The sequence below is a fragment of the Echinops telfairi genome, unplaced genomic scaffold (assembly GCF_000313985.2).
Source record: "Echinops telfairi isolate 266 unplaced genomic scaffold, ASM31398v2 ScPeMD7_7468;HRSCAF=8506_0, whole genome shotgun sequence".
In the NCBI taxonomy this organism is placed as follows: Eukaryota; Metazoa; Chordata; class Mammalia; order Afrosoricida; family Tenrecidae; genus Echinops; species Echinops telfairi.
The window spans coordinates 12,222,717-12,231,379 of NW_022111369.1; positions in this window are offsets into that span (position 1 = coordinate 12,222,717).

Here is an 8,663-nt window from a genome sequence, read left to right on the forward strand (position 1 = left end):
CCACTCTCACCACTGGTCCTGAGGGTTTACCTGTCCCGGATTCCCTGTGTTTCCAGTTCCTATCTGTACCAGATGTCATTTCTTAATAAAGTCATTCTGACTTTGAATTGGATCCTTGGTAAAAAGGAATTCAATATTTCAAAGTTTTGTGATAGCAGTAATATATGGGTGTGTGTTTATCTTTTAATTCCATTTGCTCCATAAACTTTTTGACACCGTGCATTCACTCTTTTATCCCCTCCTCAGTCAAAAGCAGTCATGTTACCATTTTTATAATTGACCTGCACAAAATGTAAAGTATTGCTTATCTTGCCTATAAAAAGAATATAAGCACTAGCACACATGCACATTATGTTTATTTATGGAATGTGAATAAATAACTTATGGACAACCATATGATGGAATGCTAATGAATCATTAATTGATGTTGCAGAATGATATGTGCTAGGGTGGGAATTATACACCATATGTTTTTAAGTAAAAAAAATAAGAAAACTGTAAACAATATGCAAAACATCTCATTTTTTTAACAAAAAATATATAAAACTCACTTGAAGGATATATATACAAATATTTATAATAATTATCTCTGGATGATGGTAGTCTAGGCAATTATTTTTTGTGGTTTTAAATGTGTTCCTGTTTTCTATTCTAAGCATGTCACATATTTATAATAAGAGAAAATAAAAAATGTAATTCTGAAACAATCTCATCTCAGAAAAGACATATTTCAGTAGCTGTAAAACTTGAAACATTACGGTCTCATTCTTTTTATCTTATAAATTTACTACATATACATGATTTCAGATATTGGACTAAGTATTGATGATGTAACCCTTATCCTCATGGAGCTTCGTGCTTTGTAAGTAAAGCATATTCTCCCAGTTCAGCATATTCTTCCACATAGCAGCATTTTCTCAGAGTAATATGATCATAACGCCCATGAGAAACGTCCCTATAAATGACAACGAAGAGGACATCTGGAAAGTACCACAGACCAAAGCTCACCGCCACTGAGTCAATTCTGCCTCACAGTGACTTTATAGGACAGTGTAGAACTGCCCCTGCGTGGTAGTTACATAATCTGGTGTCAATTTGAGGATTAAGCGTCTAGGGATGTAGTCCAGCTTGTCAATCGGGAGATAGTCAATGTGACTCTATGTGGGCATGGACTTCTGAGAATTCTGGGTACTGCTGTATTTTTCCTCCTTGGAGATGAGAGACACTTCACTTTCTCTGTTCACTCCCTGAGAGACACTCTACTGACAAGACAGGTGTCACTACACTGATAGACCCTGTGCCCTTGGAACTGGAGGAGCCATGTGGAGACCCCTGCCAGTGCTGAGATGCTGCTACCACCACTGGATCCAAAAGACTTTGTACCCACTGGCCTGTGATGGTCCTATATTCAGAGTCATTGCATGTATTTCATGAGTCTGAAGAGGACTTTATAGATTGTTATTGGACATATGGGCTAATATTGGACTTACAGACTTGGGCCGGGACGTTTTCTCAATGTTCAATTGTTCTTGTATATAAGCCTCTTTCTTATACACATATGAGTTTCAATGGATTTGTTTCTCTAGTCTACCTGGACTAACACACCCTGTAACTTTCCTAGGCTATAACTCTGTACAGGAGTAGAAATCCTTGTCTTCTTCCCAAGAAAAATACCAACCCTAGGAGAAAATAGCCTGTTTGGGAATTCTTAACATAATGCTTGAACTAATAGAAAATATTTCTTTCTGCACCATAAATAAAACATTTGTGGAGAGAGGGAATGCTTGGTAATATTAGTATTCCAAGCATTTGTTAATAACAAAAAGAGATAGTTTGTAAATTTCTCCTACACTAGTATATAGCCTTAGAACTATAAAGCAAGTACCCTTCTTTCGAGCCTCTCTAGAAAGTGAAAGCAACCACTAAACTGTAGTTCTAGCGAAACAGCCATTAAATGATCGTGCACAATTGTACTCTGGTCTGCATGCCACGAGTTGGAACCTGCTCACCAGTTATTGATGTGTGTGGATCTACTAGAATGGTAATGGGACGGAGGCTGAGGCCGGATTACCTGTCATTGACCTCTCTTGTTATGGTGTGGATGCAGAGTTCACAGTTCTATTGAAAGTAGCCACTGGAAGACTCAGTAAGTGAAGGAAGAACTGTTCATTGCATTCCTTCACTGTAATAGCAGTTCACTACCTTGGAATTCGAAGTTTTAAAAACAAAATTAATTTTCATAGAAGAAAAAAATAAATGCTTTGTGTATTAGCACACCCACTATTTCCATTTTCAATTCTTTATCCTATGGATCAATAATTGTTTGTTTAGAGAAAAACCTATAACATTAAATTATCTTAAGTACCTATAAATTTTTCATGTACTGGTTTAAATAGATTTCAATATGGCTGCTTATGGTGAAGTGTTTTATATTTGGTTTAACAAATTGACATATCAAATAAAGTTATTGAACATTTTTAAATGACTCAACTTGAAAATAACACTAGCCCATTTGCTTGGGATGTTAGTTACTCAAAGCCAGGGCTGTGGCTTTGATGATTCAGTAACTTAGTAAAATGAACTTTATTTACTTGCTAATTTGTAATAGTGTAATTCCATTTTTATCAGGATTGGCTTTTATTATAAATCACTGCTTCGGGAAGTGATACGTTTTGAATTTTTTCTTTTGCTAAAGGTGCATAATCAAGTTTGTTTCCAGACACAAGAAAACGATGTTTTGGCCTGTTTCCCTGAACTGAAGGTTGACAAATTTTCTGCCAAAGCATATGTGGCTCCATAAAAACTATCAAATATGAAAGTGACTCACATAGCTTTATAATAGGCAGTCTATAAGTGGATTTTTCTATACCTTTTGTGTTAGACCTGGTTGACTAGAGAAACAAATCCACAAACATTCATATATGTATAAGAAAGAACTTTATATCAACGAATAATTCTATATTAAGAAAACATCCCAGCCAGTCCAGATCAAGTCCATAAGTCCAATACTAGTCCATAAACCACTCTTTAGATTCACTCAGTCACAGGCAATGATACAAAATGCAGGAAGATCACAGGCTGGTGGGTGCAAATTCTTGTGGATCCAGTGGTAATGGAAGAAACTTTGTGCTGGCACAGGTCTCCTTGTGGCTCGTCCAGCTCTGCCAGGGTGGCTCTTCAACAGGAAGCAAGTACCCTTCTTTCTAGCCTCTCTAGAAAGTGAAAGAGAGAGAAAGGGAGAGGAAGTTTTCAGAATCCTCATGAGAAGGCCATGCCCACAAGGAGGCATCATCAGGCTGTGACCTGATTGACAGGCTAGACTCCACCACTACACTTATTATCAAGTTGTACTGAAATTATGTAACTACCATAACTTTTTAAAGGTCTAAAATAAACCAAGGAATAAGGGTGCTTTAACCAAAAAACCAAAATATCATGTTACAGTGAGTTAACCCCGCAAGGTCAGCCATCAGCCGCTGTCCTATGTGATCATTGTGAGACAGAAGTGAATTTTATTATTTTTTTAATATAAAAGATGGTGAAATGTGACTGTAGTTAGAAAGAAAAGGACTAGTAAAATAATAGCATAAGCCAGGTATTATGGTAGAAAACAGTATAAAAATATATTGTTAGTTGTTACTTAGCCAGCTCCTGACTCAGGATAATCCCATGTGTAACAGATAGAATGGCACTGTAGGGTTTTCTTGACTATATCTTTATCTAAGCAGTTCACCAAGCCTTTTCTGCCATGGAAGTTCTGGGTGGCTTTTAAGTGCCAAATGTAAATATCTTGTGCCATCAAGACTCTGAAAATGATGCTATGACCCAAAACAAACTCAAACATCAGATGGCAGTTGATGGAAATTTTAAAAGTAGTACAGACCTACTGTGGGGAAACAATGACAGCTAATTGGATATGAGGGAGACTGGTTGTCCTCAGGAAGAGATCCTCAGTTCCCCAGAGTTCTTAAGATTTATAGAGGATATTCATATTAGCTATTTTCAGGCAACTCAAAACATATTGGTTCTAATGCTTTCTAGCTTTTATCTAAGCTGTAAATATCTGCTTAAAGTCAAAACAATGAAATAATCTACTTAGACATGTTACCGAACAATCTGACGGCAACATGTTCTAACAAAACACTCTTCCCAGTATGGTAGAGTGATATGTTCTACAGTAGACTTACTCTGTGTGTGCATATATTGAGATATCGATTGTGAAGCCTACTGAAAAACTGTGCCCTATGTCTAGATTTTTTGGTATGTATGTATTTATTTATATTAATCATTTTATTAGGGGCTCATACAACTCTTATCACAATACATACATACATCAATTGTGTAAAGCACATTTGTACATTCATTGCCTTCATCATTCTCAAAACATTTCCTCTCCACTTAAGCCCCCGGCATTAGGTCCTCATTTTTCCCCTCCCTCCTTGCTCCACCCTCCCTCATGAGCTCTTGATAATTTATAAATTGTTATTCTGTCATATCTTGTCCTGTCTGACATCTCCCTTCACCCACATTTCGGTTGTCCGTCCCCCAGGGAGGAGGTCACTTATAGTTCCTTGTAATCGGTTCCCTCTTTCCAACCCACTCTCCCTCTACCCTCCCAGTATCGCCACTCACACCACTGGTCCTGTAGGGATCATCCGCCCTGGATTCCCTGCGTTTCCAGTTACTATCCTCTGGTTTAGCCAGACTTGCAAGGTAGAATTCGTGTCATGATAGTGGGAGCTGGGAGGAAACATTTAGGAACTAGAGGAAAGTTGTATTTTTCATCGTTGCTACATCACACCCTGACTGGCTTGTCTCCTCCCTGAGACCCCTCTGCAAGGGGATCTCCAGGGGCCTACTCATGAGTAGGCCTATGTCTAGATTTAAGAGTGAGCAGAACAATTGATTGGGTTTCGAGGAAGGTCTCCCTGTGTAGTCAAAGTGACATTCCTAATTTGTTAAGTGCTAGATATTAACATTATGGGGATATTAAAATTAGGCTTATTTTTTTAACCTTTGTTCAACTAACTTACACACCTCTATATGATTAAATATGCTATAACCTTTTCTGGTTTTGCATATTCTGTTTTCCATGGCACCCCATGCTCACTACTTTCATACCTTATACCTGGCTCAAGTATCGTTTCCAATGGAAACCCTTTCTAACTGAACACATCTAATGGAGTTGATCACTTCCCTGTTTAAGTCATGTTCATACATACATTTTATCTACTCAACTATTGCATTCATCACATTCGATTGATCTAAAACATTTAAATACATCTTTATTATTACACTATGAATTCCTGAGGGTATATTTTCTCCCTTATGTGTCTTGATAATTTTGGCATCTGGCACTTGAGTCTCATTCATAAATGGTTCATTGAATGAATATATGATTAAGTGAGTTTGGGTTGGAAGCGACAGAAAAGGATTCAAGCACTGAATGCCTGCATGAACATTCATGGGATGAAACATGAAGGAGGCAGAAACTACTACCCTTACTGAGATAAATTTCACTACTATATAAGTTCATTTTCAGTTATTTTATAATTTCATTTGTGACTGACCATTTGTGCTAATAATTACCTGGACTGAGCTTTGTGTACTTGAAGTCAAGGCCATAATTTACAACTAGGGATGCTATTTGCAAAGTTTGTGGGAAGATTTGAGGAACCCTGTTGGCACAGTGGTTAAGTGCCTGGATGTGCTAGCCCATGAGCCACTCTGTGAGAGAAAAATGGTGTAGTCTGCTTCAGGAAAGACTGTAGCTTTGGATACCCTATAGAGAAGGTCCACTCTATCCTATCAAGGTTGCTATGAGTCAGAATCAACTCCACAGTAACAGTTTATTTGTTTTTCAAGTGGGTGAGAGATTCTGACTCTTATTCTTAAAGTTTGATGGAAGCTTTTTACTTTTATTTTTAAAATCATTTTTTAGGGACTCATACAACTCTTATCACAATCCATACACACATCAATTGTGTAAAGCACATTTGTACATTCATTGCCTTCATCATTCTCAAAACATTTTCTCTCCACTTAAGCCCCCGGCATTAGGTCCTCATTTTTCCCCTCCCTCCCCGCTCCCCCCTCCTTCATGTGCCCTCGATAGTTTATAAATTGTTATTTTGTCATATCTTGCCCTGTCTGACGTCTCCCTTCACCCACTTTTCGGTTGTCCGTCCCCTAGGGAGGAGGTCACATATAGTTCCTTGTAATCAGTTCCCTCTTTCCTACCCACTCTCCTTCTACCCTCCCTGTTAAGCCACTCACACCACTGGTCCTTAGGGCTCATCCGCCCTGGATTCCCTGTATTTTCAGTTCCTGTCTGTACCAGTGTACATCCTCTGGTCTAGCCAGACTTGCAAGGTCGAATTCGAGTCATGGTAGTGGGAGAGGGGAGGAAACATTTAGGAACTAGAGGAAAGTTGTGTTTATTCATCGTTGTTACATCACACCCTGACTGGCTCATCTCCTCCCTGAGACTCCTCTGCAAGGAGATCTCCAGTGGCATACTAATGGGCTTTGGATCTCCACTCCGCACTGCCCCCATCATTCACTATGGGAAGATTTTTTGTTCTGATGATGCCTTATACCTGATCCCTTCAACACCTCGTGGTTGCACAGGCTGGTGTGCCTCTTCCATGTGGGCTTTGTTGCTTCTGAGCTTGATGGCCGCTTGATTACCTTCCAGCCTTTAAGACCCCAGATGCTATACTTTTTGATAGTCGGGCACCATCAGCTTTCTTCGCCACATTTGCTTATGCACCCATTTGTCTTCAGTGATCCCTTCGACACCTCATGATCACACAGGCTGATATGTTGTTCCATGTGGACCTTGTTGCTTCAGAGCTAGATGGGCGCTTGTTTACCTTCAAGCTTTTAAGACCCCAGACGCTATATCTTTTGATAGCCGGGCACTATCAGCTTTCTTCACCACATTTGCTTATTCACCTTTGAGTTTTGCTTATTCACATTGAGCTATATCCTCAATGCTAAACCTGCTTATTCACATTGAGCTATATCCTTAATGCTAAACCTGCTTTGTCTTCAGCAGTTGTGTCGGGAAGGTGAGCATCATAGAAGCCTGATTTTAAAAAAATCATTTTAAGTTTTGCTCCACGTTTTTCTCCACTCTGTCCAGGACCTTCTAATACAATCCTTTCTAGAGCAGTTTCAAGCCATGACATTTTCTATTGCTTTTTTATATAAGCAAAATCAGGAGAGTAAACAAGGAAGCCAAAGAAGAATTGATACTTTTATGTTTATTATGTTGATGAAACATATCGAATATGATAAGTCCTGATGACACAGTGGCTTAAGCATTTGGACTGCCAACCAAAAGACCGTTGGTTAAACACACCAGCTAGTTCGCGAGGGAAAGGTGAGACAATCTACTTCCAGAAAGACTTACCACCTCAGAAATATATGGAGCAGAACAATTCTATCATATAAGACTGCTATGAGGTGCAGTAAACTAGATGACATTGGGTTTTAATATTTTGTTGTCATGTTGCCGTTAGGTGTCATCCAAGCAGCTCCAACCCATAGGATGTGTTCTCTGTCCTCACAATTGTTCCTATAGCTGAGTCCATTGATGCAGTCACTACGTTAAACCATCTCATTGAGGGCCTCCATCTTTTTTGCTGTCCCTCTACTTTACCAATATTACGGCCTCCAGGAACTAGTCTCCTCAGACAATATGTCCAAAGTACGTAAGATTAAGTCTTGCCACCCTTGCTTCTTTACAACACTTTCGCCTTACTTCTCCTAATACAAACCTGTTTGTCCTTTCAGCAGTCAATGGTACTTTCGATATTTTTCTCTAGCACCACAATTCTAATGCATCTATTCTTTTACTGTCCTCCTTATTCAATGTCCAACTTTCACATGCATATGATGTAATGAAGAAAACCATGTCTTGGGCAGGTGCACATTAGTCCCCAAAGCAACATCCTTGCTCTTCAAAACTCTAAAGAGGTCTTATTCAGCAGACTTATCTAATACAACTCATCTTCTCATCTCTTGACTGTGCTTCCATGAGCATTGCTTGTGGATCCAAGCAAAACAAAAGTCCTTGGCAACTTGTCCACATTGATCGTCATGTGACCTATTGGTCTGGGTGTGAGGATTTGGGTCTTCCTTACATCGAGTTGCAGCCCATAACTGAAGGAAACAGGCCTCAGTCTTCATCAGCAAGAGCTGCATGTCCTTTTCACTTTCAGCAAACATGAGTGTGTTATCCGCATACTGAAAGTTTTTAATAAGCCTTCCTCCAATCCTGATGCCACACTCTTCTCCATATAATCCAGATTCCCTGAATGTTTTTCAGGAAATAACTAATATATGTGTTTTGTAAGATGGATAGCCAACATGGTCCTTAAAAGCAGATATGATGTGACTGTGGTTCATATACTTTGGGCAAGTCATTGGAAGGAAACAATCCCTGGAGAAGAACCTCACGCTTGGCAGAATAAAGGGTTAGTGAAAAGATGAATATCATCAAGGAGATAGATCGATGCAGTGGCTGCTACAATGGACTCAAACATAGCAATTATAGTGAGGATGATGCAGGACCAGCAGTGCTTCTGTTATATATAGGGGCTCCATGAGTGAGAACTGACGCAATGGCATCTAAAAAGAAGAACAATTAAAGTCCT